Source organism: Podarcis gaigeae (genome assembly GCF_964106915.1).
Source record: "Podarcis gaigeae genome assembly, chromosome: 17".
In the NCBI taxonomy this organism is placed as follows: domain Eukaryota; kingdom Metazoa; phylum Chordata; class Lepidosauria; order Squamata; family Lacertidae; genus Podarcis; species Podarcis gaigeae.
The window spans coordinates 34703498-34724264 of record NC_139694.1 but is presented as its reverse complement, the minus strand read 5'-3'; the positions used below and the strand labels follow the sequence as shown (position 1 = coordinate 34724264).

The 20767-nt window shown below is 47.4% G+C and overlaps 1 long non-coding RNA gene across 2 annotated transcripts in view; it reads left to right on the top strand.

Annotated features, from left to right (window-relative positions):
* Positions 1–582: 582 nt before the first annotated feature.
* The window catches only part of LOC310835339, a 33389-nt gene continuing 13204 nt past the window's right edge, over positions 583–20767 (top strand). The window contains exons 1-2 of one of the 2 annotated variants that reach the window (XR_014559569.1): positions 583–680; positions 19517–19670. This is a non-coding gene — a long non-coding RNA (uncharacterized lncRNA). Of the gene's footprint in view, positions 681–19281; positions 19671–20767 lie in introns of those variants that run through there. The other variant, XR_014559570.1, reaches the window with a different exon arrangement.

Here is a 20767-nt window from a genome sequence, read left to right as displayed (position 1 = left end):
TTCGCTGTGACAAAAAAACCCCTGTCCCCCTCTGCATGGGAGTCACCCCAGCCAGGCAGTCCACTTCCTTCTTCCTCGGGGGCCCTGATCCTGTATCTTTACCAGCACCTTGGAGAGCAGAAAATCTGGCACGGAGGTGCTCCCCCAACAAAGCCTCTCCCGGTTCATTTCTCCGCATCTGTGTTAGCAGCGGTACAAGAGCAAGGCCGGAAACCCCGGGAGGGGGCAGCCCAGCCAGCCAGCCTTAGGAATAGGCGTGGGATGGATCCATTTCTCATGCACCTTGGGGAATGCTGGCTATCCGGCCGCGCCTGCTGCCTCCCTCGCGTGTCTGTCCGGCGCGCTGGGGGTTAATGTCTGCTCCTTGGCGAGCTTGTCTGCAAAATCCTCCCTCTGATACCCAAGACCGTTCTCTTTTTTGAAAAAAAAAGGGGGGGAAAGGGGAAAAATCAATCTTCGGGGCTCGCGGCCAATAAGAGGAGTCCGGGGCTTCCCGATCAGCCAATCGGGGAGCATCCTCGGCGCTCATCTGACCCACCCCACCTCTTCCCTGAAAACTGCCCACATATGGGATGTATATGTAAAACGTCGAGCTCTCGCTCCTATAGAGACGGGTCGGGTCGCGACGTGGATTTGAACGGGGACCGGGAGCGAGCGGAGCCGGCGCCGGATGGGCTGAGGTGGGGAGGCGAGGAGGCGCGATCCCTTGCCAAGTGCGGGCGCGATCCGGGAGCAGCTTGAGCTCTCTGCCGCTTTGGCCCCAAGCGAAACAAGGTCACGGGCTCCCTTCCCGCGGCGTCCGGCGTGGCCGCCACCGCGGAGCGCGGGGTGATGCGCTCTGTCCGACGGCGCGCCCGTGGGAAAAGAGCACCCGCCGAGCGACCTGCGAGGCCGGGAGAGCGTGGCAGGGACCGGCGGCCGCCCTGCCTCCCGCCCCTCGCGAAAGAAAGGCTAGTTGATTGTTTGTTGCTTGTTTTGTTTTGTTTTCTTTCCGCGGAGGGAGCAGCGGGGCCGCCCCGCCCGCCCGCCCGCCGCGCCTCTATCCAACTTTCCCCGCCGAGCCTCTTCGCAGACGCCAGCCAGGAGGGAGGGAGGGAGGGAGGGAGAGGGTCTCTAACCGCCCCCCGCCCTTCATCTCCGCTCCGGAAAGCGCGAAGAAAAGAGGACCCCGCTCGGCTCCCGCGGCGCCCCTTCTCCGCCAAGTGCCACTCGCGGCCGGGAAGGAAACGGCACACAAAGGGAAGGCAAGCCGGAGCGCGCCCCCCCCCTCCAGCCAGCGCCGTCTTTGCCGCCCCGCCCCGGCGAGAGAGATCCGAGGAGGAGCCGTGAGTAAGGCGGCGGAGGCTCCCCCAAGGCCACCCCACCCCACCCCGGGAAGGATCGCGGAGCCCCTCGGGCGGCGGCGGGAGTGCTAACCCCCCGCCCCGCCCCCCTCCTCCCTTCCAGACGCTCCTGGGAGGGAAGGTCGCCGCCCGGCGGCCCCTTCCCCTCCTGTCTGCGGTCAGGATCAAGTGGGAAAGCAGGAGCGGCGTGACGGCGCGCCGGGCCTTAAATCTGCTGGTCACGGGCAGCCCCAGACGGCGGCGGAGGGAGGCAGGGAGGGCGAAGCGACACCGCGTGGCCTCCCCCGCAGGCGACATGGGGGGAGGGGAGGCGAGGCCGGAGTCTGCTCTCGCCACCAGAAGTTCATGTGCTTTTGAAGTCCTAATCGCATTTCCAATCACTCCCCGCCGCATTTGCCCCCGTTTCCCTTTCGTAAGCGGGTGGGGGAATTTTAAGATTTTTTTCCCAGATGAGAAATGGTTTTGGTTGTGGGGTTTTTTTGTTTTTTTTTTGCCATTTAGGGAAGTGAGACATTGCGATGGGTGAAATTCCCCTTCATCTCAGGCTTAGAGGCATCTCAACAGCGACGAAGTGCAACCCCTAGAGAAGTGTGGACATGGGGGGGGGGGGGCAGAGCAGACCTTTGGGGCTGGTGAAGCAAGGGTGTTCCTTTGCTAGAAATGAGGACTTTTGCCCTGAGGCTTCTAGCAGTTTGCCCTGATCTGGGGATTATGCTGGTCAATAGCAGGTCCTGGCAGGCGACCAGTTCTGAGCTGCTGTCAGACTTCAGCCAAAACAGTCATATGAAACTTTTGTGGAGTCTGCTGGGATGGAGGGAGACAAGCAGATGTACCTGGTGCACCTATAACTTTTGCTCCTTTTGTTCCTTTTGTCTTGTGGGAATCTTACATGAGGTGTGTGAGAAGTGTATGGAAGTGTATTTCTGATCCATTCTTCTGCTCTCTCGGTCAAGGGTCAGCAACTAGAATGCCTCTGGCCCTTGCAGGGTGGGGCCTGGCTCCTTGAGTTGACAGCACAGGTGATATAGAGGGTGGCAGCCTCTAGGCAACCCTCCATACACCTGAGCTGCTGACCAGGCTCTGGTTGAAGCATCTTGTCTTCAGGAATGGCGAGACTCCATAAGCATCTCTCTCCAGCTGCACCACTCAGAATGCCACGGAAGCTGCCTTTGTGCCATGATCCTCCAGGAAAACGCTCTCCGCCTGGAGGCTTGTGCCTTGGCACTCAGGGAGATGGTAGCAGAGCAGCCTTGGGTGAACTTTGCCTCTTGGATTGTGTGGTACAGTATTTGAGGGCAGCCAAATTGCCTTGGCATGGCATGGCCTCTTGCCACCCTGGCAGAACTTGATATGGATGTGAGGCACTGGGCAGGAATGTCCCATTTGCCGCTGTGCTGTGTTGCTTGATGATTGAAGTTGGCATAATCAAAACTAATTCTCATCTGCCACTGTGGAACGAACAGGTATGGCCAGAGAAATAGCAGTAGTTGCAGGAGATATAGCTGTGGTGCCGAAGTACTTTTGTAAGCTATGAGCATTAAAAGGCCCATTACGTATCTGAACTTCATCCTTTAAAGGGAGGCAGAGCAGCATTTAATTTCTAAAGATGGGTGCACGGCTCTGGATTTTGTGGGAACCCTGTCCTTGGCTTATGCAAGTTGCCCTGCTTTTAAGCCTGTGGAATCAGACCAAAGTTGCTCAGTGCAATCTGTACGTGCTCAGAGAGACTCTAATAGTCTGCTTCATAAGGGGCATTAGCCTCAGATGAGAGATGGAGTATTCATTTTGTGATGTTAAAGAGGGAGGGGGAACTAAGAGACGAGGACTTAACAGTGCATTTGCAAGGAACCTGCAAAAAAAAGTTCTGTAGGTGATGTATCCAAAGTTTCTTACTAAGCAACAATACAGTTCTGCAATATACCTTGCATATTCTCCTTTTGCAGTTAGGAAGACATTGGGAGCTGGCAAAATGGTTTCAGAAAGTGACCAGCTAACTGTTTTTGTTCCCATTTAAGTCAGAAGGGAGAGCTTAGTCTACCTTGCTATAGATGACACTCTTTTCGTCCGTAGCAGTGAATATATTGCTAACTGGTACAAGTTGACCTTGCTGTGATACGGGCAGCAGAGCCACACACTGCTGAATATTCATCTGCTCTTTGTCACCCAGGAACTTGTACAGAGGCCTCTCTAACACAACGAGGCAAAGAGAACCCCAGCTGGTGTCTGTTCACACTGTACGGATCCATCCTAGAGCCTGCCTAGATCCTATTGTCACAGAGAAGTAAAGAGAAAACTTTGAATAGCAAGTTTTCATACTAGCAGCGTAAAAGATATCGGATTATTGAGGTGCCTGCCACTTCTGCAACCTGGGAATGGGCTTATCAAAGCCCATGTAATAGTTTGAAGGGGAACTTGCATGATGATGTTTTCAAGATGGTAGATGAGAAGGCAGTTTTTGGCTCGTTTAAAGGCTGGCAGCATTGTAGAATGGCATTGCCCCTGTGCCCTGGCCTAACACAGTAAAACTCACTAAGTAAATGAAAACAATTGTTGTGGGACTTGTACATAAAACATTTGTGCTCTGGACAGTAGCAGCCAGCAAGGTGTTGTGGGTTGATTAAAAAAACAACAACTATTAAGCACCCATCATTAAGCTATGATGATGTTAGAAGTGGGGGGTAATGATAACAAGGGGTGTCTATAATTTATACATGATAGAGATTTGAGGTACCCCTAAATCAACCTAACTGAATATTTTTGTAGCTTTGGGGAGACACTGGTTTGAAAATTAGTATTTGTATTATTATTTATCTTAATTCACGTCAAAGCATGAACGTGGGCTTAGCATTCGTGAATTGCATCTACAGGATTCAATAAATGGTGTCCAATTCTCCATAAATGTATTCCATTTTTTCCTATGAAATTTGTTAATTTGGCCCTGGCCGCAAGGTCTCAGGATTTTGTTTGGTTTTTAAACACAGCAGCCTCTGAATAAGGACAGTCTGTGGCTCCACAGGCTTTCTTAACTCACTTGTTCTTAACAGTGCAATCCTATAATGTCCACTCAAAAGTAAGTGCAGTTGAGTTTACTGGAGCTTAAGTTAGTGGGCATAGGATTGGAGGCTTAGAAAAAACTCCATAGCCTCCTCAGAGTGGGAAGAAAGATCCGACAACTTCACATAACGTCCGCTTCTTTCACCTGAGATCTTCATCCCATGCTGCATCTCCCAGCAAAGTCCCAAGATGCAAAAAAAAAAAGGGGGGGCTGTTGTTACTCATCTTTTTAATGTGTCAGTAGTTGGGCGATCTGATAACTGGCAAAGGTCCCAGAAATACACTTGCCATCCATGAATCTCAGCGATGTGCTGGAGATGTTACAAAGATACGCACCTGCAGCTGTTCCCCAGAAACAAGAACGTTCAGAACATGAGTGAAAGGGGGCAACACGCTGCTGTGGTGGCAAGTAAGTCCCTTTGAGGTGAATTTGCCATCACTCCAAGCGAGAATCAGATCAACATGAAGCCAAGCATACAAGTTACAGCTTTATATCTCCCATTGGTTAGTAGGGGCATACATCTCAGCAGTGGCATCCTGGGTTGCTGATAGCACCTTCAGAAAATGGATTTTCCTCGTGAATGCAGTAGGGGAACAAAATGGTTGGGCCAGGCAAAAGCTACGGTCAGGCAAAGAATCATAGACACCAAGAGACAACATGACTGCTCAAGGTGCCCCGACTATAAAATTGGAGAAATCGAGAGATATATAGCTGCAACGGCAGCATATCTCTTCCTTCACGTATCCAGAAATGCAAGAAGGGTTTTTACAGTCGCCAGAAGTTCAGCTCTGCCCTCGATGAACCTGGAAGGATCCTTTTAAAAAGTCCCATATGCTCAGAGACTTTGCGCCTGTTCATTGGGGGAGATAGGAAGCCCAGAGCACTTGTTCTTTAGATGAACCTTTTATGAAGAGGCACAGAGTGAGACCATTGATCCCCTGCTGGTGAGGCTCTCTGACCTCCCGGAAAAGCAAAAATTTGACCTTTTCCTGTTAGGCAAAGATCAGAAGATGACCCGGATGGTCGCCAGATTCTGTGTACAGATCTGTAGGCGCAGGCCATCCCCCAACCCAAACTAGTTTGTTAAGAAAATCCCCAAACTCGGTTCCATGGGTGACTGGGTCATCTCTCTGCGGTAGCTTATCTTAAAGTTTCAAGTGTATATATGCTTGTCACATTTATAAATTTTAAATTTATTGTTGTACATTGTTTTAAACATTTGTTTTCCTTCTGGGATTGTACCCCCAAGTGTGTTTTATAAGCTGGCCTCTGACTGTAATAAATTATCTATCTAGGGGAAGAAAATGTTACTCAGTGTTAGCTGAGATTCCTACATTGCAGCGGGTTGGACTAGATGACCCTTGGGTCCCTTCTGACGCTAAGATTCTATTCTTCTTCTCCGTGTCCACTCTGGTCTTGTAGACAGTGTTGATTATCTCAGGCACTGTCGAGTATCAGTCCTCCATGTTCATGCTTTTTGTATTTTTCTTCACACCTTACATGCACCTTAAGAAGCATCTAACAGTCTTGTCTGGAATTGTGTAGACTCCAGGATTTGAGATCAGACCTGGAAAGCTGTGAGCTCCCACTGGAGCAGAATCCTGTCTCTCTAATGCCTCTAGCATTGCTGCTCTGGCCTGTGCTGAGTCACAGTTTCTTTCCAGCTTCTCAGTTTTTACCTGCTCTAAAGAAACTTGCTGATCTCCTTGGGAGAGGCACAAGTGTTTTGGCTCTCAAAGGGTTCAGTTATTTTTGGAGAGAGACCAGCCCTCATTCAGAGGATTCCTGCTCTGTCCAAGTGAATGGGAGGCAGAGCCAAGCCCATCCAAATGCCAGTGAGCTCATGTTTGCAGGGAGAGGCCGGGATTCCCAACGGGAAGGTGAAAGCTGATTGCAGGAAGGGTCTGCTTCAACAATCTTGGAGGAACGAGAGCTGCATTTCTTTGATGCCTGCAAAGTTGCTTTTGCAACACCTTTCACCCAAATTATTATCGTTCTAAAAAGTTATCAGCACCTGCTTTGTTACTCATCTTTCTCCCAAGCACTTCTTTTGCCGACTATGGTCCAGTCTACATTACTGATGTAAACCAGCTTCATGCCTTTTTGGCCATTAGGACTCGCCCCCAAGACACCTTGGGAATGGGAGACTTTGAAAGGACTAAAGATCAACACAGAGGGGATGCATGGGACTCACAATTGCATCACCCAACTTTTAAAAAATGGATTTTGATTGGTTGGTTGAGGACAAACCACATGAGAGGGTGCATTGCTTCCATGCACTGCTTGTGAGCTTTCCTCCTTCTTCTTTGGCGATCACTCTTAGCCGAGTAAGATTGTCTTCCATGAACACAGTTTTAAAAGTGAGTCTGTGACTGTGGAGGCCAGTTCTGGATCCACACATCCTTCCAGAGTGGGGACATACATTTCTGGGCAGGAGTTGATCACGGTGAGGGTTTCCTAAGCATGCCTTCCTCTTAGCACATTTCTCCCATTCGTCCTGAGTTCAAGCGTCTTCCAAGCCCATGACACCTTTGGTAAAAGCTGTCCTCCAACTGGGGTGCTCGCAGGCCATTGTTTCCCAGTTGTCAGTGTTTATATTACTTTTTTTTAGATTTGCCTCAAGAGAGTCTTTAAACCTCTTTTGTTGACCACCAGCTTTTCATTTTTAAGTTCGGAATAGAGGAGTTGCTTTGGCAGACAATAATCAGGCATCAGCACAACATGACCAGTCCAACGAAGCTGATGTTGAAGAATCATTGCTTCGACACTGGTGATCTTTGCTTCTTCCACTGCTTGTGAGCTTTCCAAGGGGCATTTGGCTGACTAATGTTAGAAAAAACATGTGGGCCAGGACAGGGGGAGACCTTGGCCCTCCAGGTATTGCTGAACTACAACTTCCATCAGTCCCAGAAATCATGGTTAATGGCCAGGGTGGATGGGATCTCCAGCAGCATCTGGAGGACCAAAGGTTCCTCACAACTGGTCTTGATGGACCCTCTGATAAGATCCAGCAAAACCATCCTTATTCCCACTTCAGCCTCCAGTTTAGTCCTCAAGTTATTTCTCTGCTGTTTTGCTTTCTGTAATAACAGGTAATGATGCAGCGACAGTTGTCATGAAGGAGATAGAGCTTTGGGCTCGCCTTTTCACCCCAAGGGCTCCCTTCCTTCATGGCCAATCTCTTGCAGGCTGTGTGGTGGGCTGGGCTAGATGGAAGCAATGGAGGTGACCTCTGCCTTTGAACATTGGAGTACATTCCATCCTCCGTCCAGGCAAACCAGAGGCATTATTGTAGTCTGGTACCACTGAGCCTAGGGCTTGCCGATCAGAAGGTTGGTGGTTCGAATCCCCGCGATGGGGTGAGCTCCCATTGCTCGGTCCCAGCTCCTGCCAACCTAGCATTTTGAAAGCAAGTCAAAGTGCAAGTAGATAAATAGGTACCACTCTGGCGGGACAGTAAACAGTGTTTCCGTGCGCTGCTCTAGTTTTGCCTGGAGTGGCTTAGTCCTGCTGGCCACATGGCCCGGAAAAACTGTCTGCGGACAAACGTTGGCTCCCTCGGCCAGTAAAGCAAGATGAGCGCCGCAACCCCAGAGTCGTTCGCGACTGGACTTAACTGTCAGGGGTCCTTTACCTTTACCTTAACCATATTCCAGCCAGGAAGAATCACCTGTGCCTACTGCTGTGCTGTGCTGCACTTGGAAAAGGTGGTGGAGAGATTCCACAGAGCCTCTGACGCTTCTGTTCTACATGCTGCTCGTAATGAGTGGGAATGTGTTGAATTGCACAAAGCCCCATTCCCAGCCCCCCCCCCCCAATGTCCCTGTCCTTAGGGATGCTGCAGGGATCTGTCCTTACCTCCCCTATGTGAAATGGATGGTGGTTGGGTAGAGGTGATGATTTAGCCACTATTCCATCATAGCGATTAGAGCAGCTTCCAAAATAATTACAACTCCAACACAGCATAAAATCACGCTGGGCAGGTTAAAACAAAAATCGGGGCAGGGGGTGGGTTAATCCCCACTTCCCTCTGTGTAGCCATTCCAAAACTCGATCAGAACCTTCAGTTACTGTTTTGCGAAAAAGACCGTGAGTGAAGAATTGTTGGCACATGCTTCCAAGTAATGTGTAGTTCAGCTACCCAGAAACTTTTCGTATTCTCAGCTGGAGCTGGGCCTTTCGGAGCCGTGTCTGAAGGAGCGGAGAGATGTCCTCTGGCTGCTGTAAGTGCTTCTTTGCAGCTCCATCTTCCACCATGCCCCTGGCTTCCAGGCAGAGTGGTCAGATTTATTTTTAGAATGGTGGGGGGGGGGGGTTGCACTGTTGTGAATGTGACTTAGTATGGGGAGCTGATGTGTATCTCGGGCGCTGCAGAGCTATCATTACTGCTCTGCAGAGCTTTATTTATAGCTGTAGGAGGTTTACTTAGATGAAGACACCCGCCAAAATTTGCTATGAAAAGGCGAAATGGGCCCCTGGTTAGAGGCCTGCAGAGTTACAGTGGATGGACCTCTCCTCCGTGTTAGAGAGGCAGGTAATTTAGGACAGGCGTCAGCAAACTTACTGCGCCTCTGGCCAGTGTCTCCAGCACCAATCGCGTGGTGGGCCGGAGGGCAGGGGAGCGCGTGCCCACACGCATGCGCACACGCTATTTCCCGCGCACTTCCAGGTCAGAGGAACACCGGAAATAGCTTGTGCACATGTGCACCAGAATGTGCACCAGAAATAACACTTGCACTTGTGCAAATGCTGCTTGCACATGCGCCCAAGCTATTTCCGGTGCTCCTCCGACCCGGAAGTGGGCAGCCACGCAACGCAGCGGGCAACGGGGGTCGCCGCGGGTCGGGTAAACAAGTCCCTCGGGCCTTATCCGGCCCGCGAGCCTTAGTTTGGGGACCCCAATTTAGGATGTTGCCCGCCTCCACTGTCTCCATGCACGCACATGCAAACAGTAATACAAGCTGCCAGACCCAGCCAGCCTGTCCCTGTGGGAGAATGCACATCTTTGTATACATAGGAGGTAGTGGACTGCCTTTCCTTGGAGGGTTTAAAGCAGGGGTTGGATGGCCACCTGTCATGTACGATCTAGTTGAGATTCCTTCATTGCGGGGGGTTGAACGAGATAACCCTGCAGGTCCTTTCCAACTACAATTCTATGAGGCTCCGTGTGTGTGTGTGTGTGTGTGTGTGTGTGTGTGTGTGATACATAATGTGCATTAGCAGAGTTGTCAGTTATTCTGGTTTAATCACCCAGGCTGTACTTTGAAGACTTTTTTTATCCCAAAGACATTCATGTTTTATGCTTTATTAATAAATATGTAATCTGTATTTACATAGTACCTACGGCTAAGCACAGTACCTAAAGTGTTGAAGGACAGGCCCCTATCTACAGATTCATAATCTGAAAGCAAACTTTTAGCAGAAAATGGGTCAATGGAATGGGAAATCCTTCTGTAGAAGAATTTCTGCATCCATGTAAAGAGATTGTGAATCACCTTAGCGCAATGGCTGTCACTGCAGCAGGGTGGGTGGTCAGGGAAGGAAGGCAGACAGAGGTATTCTGCAGGTGCAAGAGCACAGGTGGGCAGAACATGGTCCAGCAGCCATATGCAGGACTCAGCTAGATGTTATGTTCCCCCTCCTGTTGCTTCCTGAAGCTACTTCATCTTTCCATCCCATCAGAATCCCTTCCTTCCTGTTTGTTTCCTCCTGGTGCTCCTGGCTTTTAAAATTGTTTCCATGTAGTCTCAGAACAGTTTGAAGGGGGCCACATTTTATTTTATTTCCGTTTTTCCTAGTTGTATGGCCCGCCATCTAAGGACAAATTGGTAGGCTTCCAAGAAGACTAAAGTCACTTTTATGCATTTTCAAGAACAGTAGCTGTATTGGTGCATTGCCCAAAAACAGCAACTTCCACATACGGTGGACGCTCGGGTGCAAACGTGATCCGTGCGGGATTCACGTTTGCAACCCACAGCGTCCACAACCCATAGTGGCGCATCTGCGCACACACAGGTTGCTATTTGGTGCGTCTGTGCATGCGCAAAGCGCAAATTAGTGCTTCTGAGAATGTGTGACTGCCAAAACCCAGAAGTAACCCATTCCGGTACTTCTGGGTTTCAGTGATTCGCAACCTGAAAAAAAACAACCTGAAGCGTCTTTAACCCAAGGTATGACTGTACTTTTTTGAAAGAAACCCCATCCATCCCAGTGGGGCTTGTTTCTGAGTAGACCTACATAGGATTGGGAATTCTAATTGGAGGTGACCAGACTGAAAATTGAAGAAGGGCCCTCTTTATTCTGGATTAGTTAATCCAGAACATTTTTGCCTCTGGCTCTGTCTGGCCAGTAGCAGCATGTGGACCTTGGCAGATCATCCCTGAGGGAATGTGGCCCTCAACAGCAACAAAAGAGGAAGAAACTGGCCCCTGGTAGTATCCCTATCATTGATCTATTTTCTGCCATAGATGTGGAGTTCTGTGGAAGAATGCTGCTGCTTTGCTTGTAGAATTCATTCTCTACTGGTGCAGCTGTAAATAAACACTCTGGGTTCTCTCTCTCTCGCCTCCCAAGGAAAGACTTCCCTGAACTACTCCATGCTCAGGCTGTGCGCATGTGATGTGGGGGGGAAGACATTTTATAACGATAGCCGTTGTGGCATGCTCCATTTCCAGTACTTGGTGTTCCAGAGAGCTGCTCTTGGGGGCTATCGGCTTAAATAATTGAACCATCTTAAAAGCACCTTTATATAGATCTCTGCCTATGGAGCAGGAGTCCTTGTGCTAGTTCTAATTTCAAAGTTCTCTTAATGCATCTATTTTTCAGGGCAGGAAAGGCTTACAGATCCTGCCTAGCACTCGAAAATGTACGGGACACGTTGGGTCAACTTGTGTGTTGTTGCCGCATGCAATATTCATTCCATACTGGGAACACGCAAACCGTGAGGGGAACAGCCTAATCCTGATCATAGCTGTCAACTTACAGATATGAAAATAAGGGACCAGCAGCCTCGAAAATAAGGGATCAGCAACCAAAATAAGGGATCAACAATTACTTTGATAAAATACATATTTTGTTGCGTGCAAATGGCTTTAGATACCTATCAGGTCCATAAATTACCATATAGCATATAGTCAACACAAAAAACAGCAACAATTTGTTGTTGACAAAGGACAGCTGGACAAAGAAAGGGCCCCATTATCTTCAGTAGCTTATTTAAGGGACATCATCAATAAGGGACAGCAGCAGGACATGGCGCTGGGATAAGGGACTGTCCCGCCAAATAAGGGACGCTTGACAGCTATGATCCTGATTTACCCATCACATTTAGATTCTGTCTTTCCTCTCAGGAGTTCAAGGCAATGTCCTCTCTCTTCCCCCTTTTATCCTAAAAACAACTTTGCAAGGTAGGCCAGGCCAGCCTCACCCTCTCAGCTTGATGGCCAAATGGATATTTGATGGGGTCTCTAACAAGTCTTAGTTAGGCAAAACTCTAGCCATGGCTGCTCTTATCTCCTCTTCGAGTTTTGTGTTCTTTTGAATGATTCGGGTTCGAATTTCAGCTCAGCTCTTGGCTCCCTGAGTGATGGCAGGTAGGAGTCATTCTGTCTCAGCCTCAGGTCTGCATCTGTGGTCTTTAAAAAAAATAAAAGGGAATGCACTTCACAGAGTTTCTTAATTAAAATGTTTTAAAAGGTAATTATTTTTAAGAGGCATGAGTGCGGAGAGCTGGGAAGAGGAAAGTCAGCTGCACCCTTTTCAACCAAATCTATCGGTTTCTGTGATTTCCCTGCTCAGCATTGTGAATTTGAAACTGCACAAATATGATTTTAAAAGGAATGACCTGCATGCATTGGCTGTTTTTATAGAGTGCCATGTTCAGTATTCATTGTGTTCCTTCCCTGCTCTACTAGGTGTTAAGTAGGAACTTATTTCATTTGTGAGAGCCCCTGTTTTGTGTTTTTTAATCCAGTGTGCCGTAAACAGTGATGAGGATGTGAAATATGCCTGGGTTCTCAATAATGTAGAACAAAACTCAACAATGAACAAAATTGCTAAGGCAACACTAATGCCATGTTGGCGGGGGGAGCAACTAGGTGGCACAGAGGGGGATAGTTGGCATTGCCAGTAGCACTGGGGGGCATGCAGAGAGCACCATATGCCCTCCCATGCTGGAGAATAGGCACTCGCATCCATGTTGTTGTTGTTGCTGCTGCTGTTTTAAGCAAGGTGATTATTGCAGTGCCACGAGGTACTGGCACTACTACTACGTATTATTATTATTACTATTGCTATTATTTATACTCTGCATTTCCCCCTGACACTCAAGGCAGATAAAAATAGAAACAGCTAAAAAAAGGGGGCAAATCATTAAAAAGCAATTAAACATGAATAAATTTAATGCATGGGTATCACCTGGTTCCTGCTTTCTTCTGTCTTAAAAAAAAGTGTGTGTATGTACATATGTATATATGTGTTGTTGTTGTTTTTTTTGTGTGTGTGTGTATTCCCAAACTTGGAGAGGGGTGCCCTTAACCAAATGGTGGGGGAACACTCTGGAGCAGGGGTCAGCAACCTTTTTCAGTTGTGGGCTGGTCTACTGTCCCTCAGACCTTGTGAGGGGCCGGACTATATTTTGGGGGGGGGAATGAATGAATTCCTATGCCCAGCAAATAACCCAGAGATGTAAAAACATGCTGATTCCCAGACTGTCCATGGGCCAGATTTAGGAGGCAATTGGGCTGGATCTGGCTCCCGGGCCTTAGGTTGCCTACGCCTGCTCTGGAGAAAGGAAACTGGTTGTTGTCGTCTGAAAGTTGAGGGGAGGGAAGTGGGGAGAGGAGTGATATGAGGGAAGAGAGCATGTTCTCCTCACTTCTGTGTGATGTCATAGGGAGGGAGGGCCCTACTATTAAGCAGAGTGAGGTCACCTCCCGCCTTAAGCACCAGATGTTGGAGGTCAGCTTCCTTGCAGCTCCTCCTGAGCCTCCCACCCCACCCCACCCCACCCCCGGCAGCCATTCCACTCCCTTAGAAGACGGGGCTGCGTATGCAAAATGATGGTCAGTGTTGGGCCCTCTGACTAGCCCTGCTATGCCAGTTGGAGTTGATGGAAGTTGGGAGTCCAGCACACCCCCAAGTTAGGGCAGGCCGTTTTTTTTAAATACAAAAACGAATGCCTATCAGGTGCTACTAGAAGTTGCTTTTGCTGCCACATATTTTTTTCCCTGGATGAAGGCATACAAATTCAATAAATAATAATTAATAATAATATATTTTATTTCCCAAAATTTATATGCCACCTGATTGTAGGAAGAAAACCTCGAAGCAGTTTACAAAAAAAAAGATAAAAACAATAACATTGTCACTAAAAACATTACAGCCACGATTTTAAACATACAGAAAGTTAAAACCGGAGTAGAACAGAGTGAAACAAATTAAAACTCATGCAGGCTTTCTAAATATCTGGGTAGACTTGTCTTATTTATTTATTTATTTTTTTAAAAAAATAATATTTATTACTTTTAAAGCTTACAAGAAAAAAAGAGAAGAAAAAAGACAAGAAGAAAAAACAAAAGAGAGAAAAAAACAATACAACACAATACAATATATAAACAATACAAAACGCAACCTTAACACATTAAACTAAACAAAACAAGACAACAACAGTTTAAAAACATACATCATATCATTTCAATACTCTGTATCTTTCATTCCCTTGTTTCATCGACCTCCTCTCACCTCCCTTTTTGTATTCCACTTCTGTTAATTGTTTCAGCAATTCCTTTCCATCTTTCTCTATTTTTTGTCATATAAATATCGTAACATATTTTTAACCTTATTTTCCATTAATGCTAAAGTACTTATTTATGCTTAACTCCTTATAACATTTCTACTAAAGCCATAAAATTTCATTCCAACATTTTTCTAACACTCATTAATTTTACAGTATTTCTATATATAAACTTTAAACTTTTCCAATCTTCTTCCACCATCTCTTCTCCCTGGTCTCAGATTCTGCCAGTCATTTCCGTCAATTCCACATAGTTCATCAACCTGGAGATCTTCTGTCCGAGGCTCTTAACTCTTTTCCAAGTCCCTTCTGCAGGTCTTCTTTATATTCTTTGATGCTGAAGAGCAGATCTCGGGGAGACTCCGACCTAACAATGCTTTTATTCCTTCTCGATAGGTCAGCCAACTCTCCATAGTTAAAACTAAGGTCCATATAATATTTCAGGACATGTTTCAAAATTCCTCCAAATCCAAAGGCCCCCACAACTCCAATCACCTCCTGACCCAAATCCAGGTCCCAAAGGTCAGTAAATCCCTGCATGAAAGGATCTATCCAACTTTCCTTCTCCAGTCCGAGCAGGGCTCCGATCCTCAAAATGGGTAGACTTGTCAAATTAAGAATGCCTTCAAGCAGGTGCCAACATGGCTTCTCCTAGAGGAGTTCTGATCAATGCAGCACTTGTCCGTTCCTTGCTTGGTGGTGTCCTCCCTTCACTTAACCAAACCCCATCAAACGTCTTTGCATTGCCCTAGCTCAGGCATGGGCAAACTCGGCCCTCCATATGTTTTGAGACTACAAGTTCCATCATCCCTGACCACTGGTCCTGTTAGCTAGGGATGATGGGAGTTGTAGTCCCAAAACATCTGGAGGGCTGAGTTTGCCTATGCCTTCCCTGGCTTGTTTTGATTTCGGTAACCATTTGGCGAACCAAATGAGTTCAATGCAAATTAAGTTTTGTGAAATTTTCGCCGTGAAACAGAAAAGCAAAAGCAAATTGAGGACACGGCCGTACCATGCATGCACTAGCAGTTCAGCTTGAAACAGGAAGTGTGTGTGCAGCAGATCATTCCATGACATGTTGCAAGGGGTTCCCTCTGTGGGGAGAAATGTGCCGCAAACACTACTATCACGCACCCCCAGCTTGCTCATATGAACTGGTACGGCTTCAGATAGTTGCTGCATAGCTTGGAGCCATTGAATGTTTTTTTCTGAACAGCCTCATCTAACCTCTGAACATAGGACTTTCTGTGTGTAGACATGGTCCTGAATGCTATCTATTCAAGTTCAAACGACTGTAGATTTCCAGTACTTAACTCTTCTTGCTCAACCTTCTTCTACCTATAAGTGCACTTGTTCAGTGACTGGAATCTTTTGGGCTTGGCTCAGTCTTCTTATTTCCATCAGATTTACCCCGCATGCATGAATGCATTAAAGATGATTGGCATAAGCAGGTCACTGAAATACTGCAAATGGGTCGTTGGAAAACAGGTGCATGTTTTTTTAAACAGATTTCCCTCCGGAAAGGATAAATCTGGATTACGTGGGGGAAGATATGGGTTGGCATTTTGTTGACAAGGGCATCGTGAAAAGCACTGATCTTTCAATAAACATCTGTGTGGAAGCACCTGATTTCTCCATCTTTGAGGGTCTTAGAAACCAATAGAAAAGATTGAACTTTTTGGGGTTAAATTGCACTATACGTAGGTGAACCTGCAGAGAGGTGGGCACATCAAACAGCCGGTTTTTGGTGCTGTTACAGGCAGCAGAGTAGGAGACAGGTCTGAGATGTGGACCACCGTCTACCAGGAAATCCTCGTGCAGGTCCAGGGCATGAGGCAGAGAGAGGGGGGCCGACTGCCCCAGGAAACAGACCCGGGTGGGGTGGGGTGTGGAGCACCAACAAGTTGTTGGAAGGATAGAGCTGCGTGTGCCACAGGGCCTGTCCTGCATCTTCCTAAACTAGCTTGCTGCCCATTGGTGGCTGGTGGGTCCCATTGGAATTGGTAGGATGAAGGTAGGCAGCAAAGTCCCTTTGGCGATCTTGCATTCATCCTACTGAAAGGATCAGGGGCTCTTGTTTTTCCCCAGCTGGACTTCAGCAGGAGACTTTTCTGGTGGGTTATACCCTTCATTAATTGTTGTTGTTGTCGTTTAGTCATGTCCAACTCTTTGTGACCCCATGGACCAGAGCATGCCAGGCACTCCTGTCTTCCACTGCCTCCCGTAGTTTGGTCAAACTCATGCTGGTAGCTTCGAGAACACTGTCCAACCATCTCATCCTCAGTCGTCACCTTCTCCTTTTGCCCTCCATCTTTCCCAATTAATTAGCAGGTGCCAATTTCCTTTCCCACCCTGGGCATCATGATGTCTTGGGCTGGCCCTAAGTGGTCCTACATCTTTGTGTCCACATTTCCACAGGAAAACACTGTCTTCCGGAGACCCACTACAGTGAAGCAGCAGTGCCTCTTGGAGCCAAGCATGGCAGGAATTGTCCCGCATGTGATTGCCCAGTTGCTGGCAGTCCAAGTTCCCTTTGTATCAGAACTTTCCTGGCAGGGGAATTCCTCTCCACCTGCCTTGCTGCTGCCACCGCAGCCAAACTAACTGTTAAAACTACAAACACATATATTGGGGGCAAAACTAGGTTTTATTTCACCCGGGCCAAAGCCCCAGTTTCACACCTTTCCCCATGTGCATTTGCATGCGCGCGCGCGCACACACACACACACACACACAGATTTTGAGCCTTAATGGCACCCCTCTGGAGGCTTCACCCAGGGCAAAAAAAAACTAGGCTAGGCCCCTACAGCTATGGCTCTGCATATATTTAATATAAAGATGTGGAGGAGGGAGGGAGGGAGGGAGGGAGGGAAGGAAGGAAGGAAGGAAGGAAGGAAGGAAGGACGCCCAAAGGGAGTGCTTAGCCTACTGTTCCCCACAAGAGTGTTTTGAGTTGAGACGTGGGAGTAAACTGAGTGGTTTTTTCGAGGCAGGTAAGTGGTGGCCAGGAGCCAGGACTCCTGGGTTCTCTTTGGCCCTCTTGCAAGAGGTGGGGTGCTGTTAGGAATTCAGGGCATTTCTTAATACCAGGTCATACAACTTGTTCATCTAGCCCAGTATTGTCTACTCTGGCTGGAAGTGGCTATCCAGGGCTGAGGTCTTTGACATCTTCACCCATGACTACTCAGCATTTTTAACTAGAGATGTTGTTGTTGTTTAGTCGCTTAGTCATGTCTGACTCTTTGTGACCCCCTGGACCAGAGCACGCCAGGCCCTCCACTGCCTCCCGCAGTTTGGTCAAACTCATGCTGGTAGCTTCGAGAACACTGTTCCATCATCTCGTCCTCTGTCGTCCCCTTCCCCTTGTGCATCAGGGTCTTTTCCAGGGAGTCTTCTCTTCTCATGAGGTGGCCAAAGTATTGGAGCCTCAGCTTCAGGATCTGTCCTTCCAGTGAGCTTCTGGCTGTGGCCAGTTTTCAAGAAAAAGCTGGGCAGACCATTTGCTGAAGATGTATTTAGGTCAGGGCTGAGCCAGCTGTGCTAGCAACTCAAGAGAGGTTGTGATACGGTTTTAATATGTGTTCCCTAGCATAGTGGTGCATTTCGGCAATTTTTATTATTATTATTTTTTAAAAAATATTTTAATTAATTTTATTAAGTACCGGTACAAATTAGAAAATCTATCAATATAGATTGGAAATGGCTGTGTATAGTGAATACTTATCTACTTTTAAAAATTTTCACTTTTGATTTTTTTTCTTCTACTTCTTTTTTTCTTTGTTCTTTTTTCTGATCTCTTACCTTTTATCTCACTTCGTTCTTGTGAATAGCATTTCATAGAGGTATAAATAACTGTAAATATGAAAAGAGACAAAATATTCTCTAACTTTTTTCTTGGTTACATGTATTTTCTTTTTCTGTTGTATTTTCCTTTTTTGTAAATATGTATATTTTTCTAATTTTTCATTTCGGCAATTTTAGACTTTGGACTTAATGGTCTTTTCGAAAGGGAACTCTCTAAATGGCATTACTTAAGAACGCTTTCACTATGACACCCGTATTTTGACGATAGGAAAGAAGACCACTGCTGAGGTCTCATAGGGCACTCCCAAGCTGTTGCTGTTTTCAGGTAGAATTCGACTCGTAGCAGAAAATTCTGGTTGTGCAATTAAAGTTGATTTAGCAACAAGCTTACTTCCTCCCCACCCACCCAAAATGGGCCTTTGGTGAAAGGGAAAGTGGTGGGGGAAATTCACTGTACATTTGCCTGGCGCATGACATCGTTTAAACCTCCCCAGAAAACAAATCAGAATGAAGGCTCGCTAAATGTCTGACATCATCTAACCTTCCCACAAACAAATCAGGATGAATGCTCAATAAGCAGGTCATCTGGAAATGACCACAGAAAGAGAGTTTTTTCAGGGGGAGGAAACTGGGCCAAGCTGTATGTTAACCCTGTTTCTAGAACGAGATACCAAGTGAGGAGAATAGGGGCATATCTTTGGCCAGAGAACAGAGATGCCATTAATGTACCAAGCCAGTCCAGGGGTGTGTGTGTGTCCAGTTTTGCCACTAGAGGAGAAACGAGAAATGCCACCCTATCCTGACACTGCTGCTGCTGCCATCGCCGCCACCCTCATGAAATGGCTGTAGATATGATCAAAGCCAAAAGCAGGTTTGCGTGTACTAAAATAAAGAAATAAGATGTGTTAAGGTATCCTGGGGTATGCCAGAGGTAAAGGTAAAGGGATCCCTGACCATTAGGTCCAGTCGTGACCGACTCTGGGGTTGCGACGCAAATCTCGCTTTATTGGCCGAGGGAGCCAGCGTACAGCTTTCAGGTCATGTGGCCAGCATGACTAAGCCGCTTCTGGCGAACCAGAGCAGCGCACGGAAACGCCGTTTACCTTCCTGCCGGAGTGCTACCTCTTTATCTACTTGCACTTTGACGTGCTTTCGAACTGCTAGGTTGGCAGGAGCAGGGACTGAGCAAGGGGAGCTCACCCCGTTGCGGGGATTCGAACCGCCGACTTTCTGATCAGCAAGTTCTAGGCTTTGTGGTTTAACCCACAGCGTCAACCGTGTCCCTATGAAATGGCTGCAGATATGATCAAAGCCAAAAGCAGGTTTGTGCTTACTAAAATAAAGAAATAAGATGTGTTAAGGTATTCTGGTATGCCGTGGAAAGCTGGATTTTGCAGCCTCTATCAATCATGGCATTTTTTTTGCATTTGCTTAGTTTGCATAATGTTGCTCCATTTCTGCCTAGCCATGAGGAGGAGCAATGAGATATGTGAGGCACTGAAACTTCTCTTCTGGCTTTAGATTTCACCCAGAGGACATCCCAAGCTGCACATTACGATCACAAGGACTAGAAACTTGCCTGAATCTGGAGCCTTTGGAGTGCAACATTCGACTGCTGAGTTATGGCCTCAAGAAAAGGATAACCTGAAAGTTTGCAGACCACAACTCAAGGCCTGTTTCATTTATTCTTTTCTTTGCATGATGTGCCTACTATGTTATCGTATGAATTGATCTGTGGCATAAACTCTCCTGTACCCCTCCTGCCCAATGGGCATGAAAAACAGAGACACTTCGGCTGGCTGCTTTCATTTCTCTCTGGCTTTGAGTGCCCACTGGTGGTTGGGGTTTGCACGGTGCTTCTCATTGTTTTAAATTCTAAGCAACTTTTTGAACCCTGATTCCAGCCTCGCTATACAAGAGCTGGGAAATCCAGTTTTCTTTTTTCTGATACAGTGGCAGACCTTGGCGCCTCGAACTTCAGTGGCGCCCTGTATCCACCCTCCCACCAACCTCTCACCTTTCATTGGGCATCATAGTTGTGGCGCCTGCCGCAGTACCCCAGAAGCTCTGTGCCCAATGTGTCCACACTGGTCGCACTCCCCTGAATCTGCCTTTGGTTGATATTTCTGCAAGCAGAGAACGGGGAAGAGCCTCTTTCCTGATTGCAGCAACTCCTCCTTCGATCGGAATAAGCCTATGGAAATAAACAACAGAACACGAGCATCTTCTTGTCTGAGCAATTTCGCTGCCCAAGAGAACTTGAAATATACACAAAGAACGAGACGTTCCTGAATGGTAGAGCATTCCCAAAAGAGGCCACTTTGCCATGTCTACCTGTGCACATGAATGTTTTCAGTTGTTTGAGGTCTTATTATTCAAGGTCCCCAGGAGCACTGGTCTGTATAAGGATAAGCACATGGCCCTTCATGTACTGGTCTGTATAAGCACATGGCCCTTCATGTACTACCACCCCAACACAAACTGATTTTTTTCTTAAGCTTTTAACATCCTTTCCCTAGACGTTTCAGCCATGGCAAAAAGAAGTGTGCAATATAATCACTGCCTGTGTACATTTTTAAAGTACCTTTAAAGTACCACCTCCATCATTCAGCCCGGACACTGAGGTCCAGCTCCGAGGGCCTTTTGGCGGTTCCCTCACTGCAAGAAGCCAAGTTACAGGGAACCAGGCAGTTCCAGCGAGTCCTTGGACATTGCCTTATGGCTAGCCTGATCGTTGATCCATTGGGCTTAGCGCTGTCCACACTGACTGGC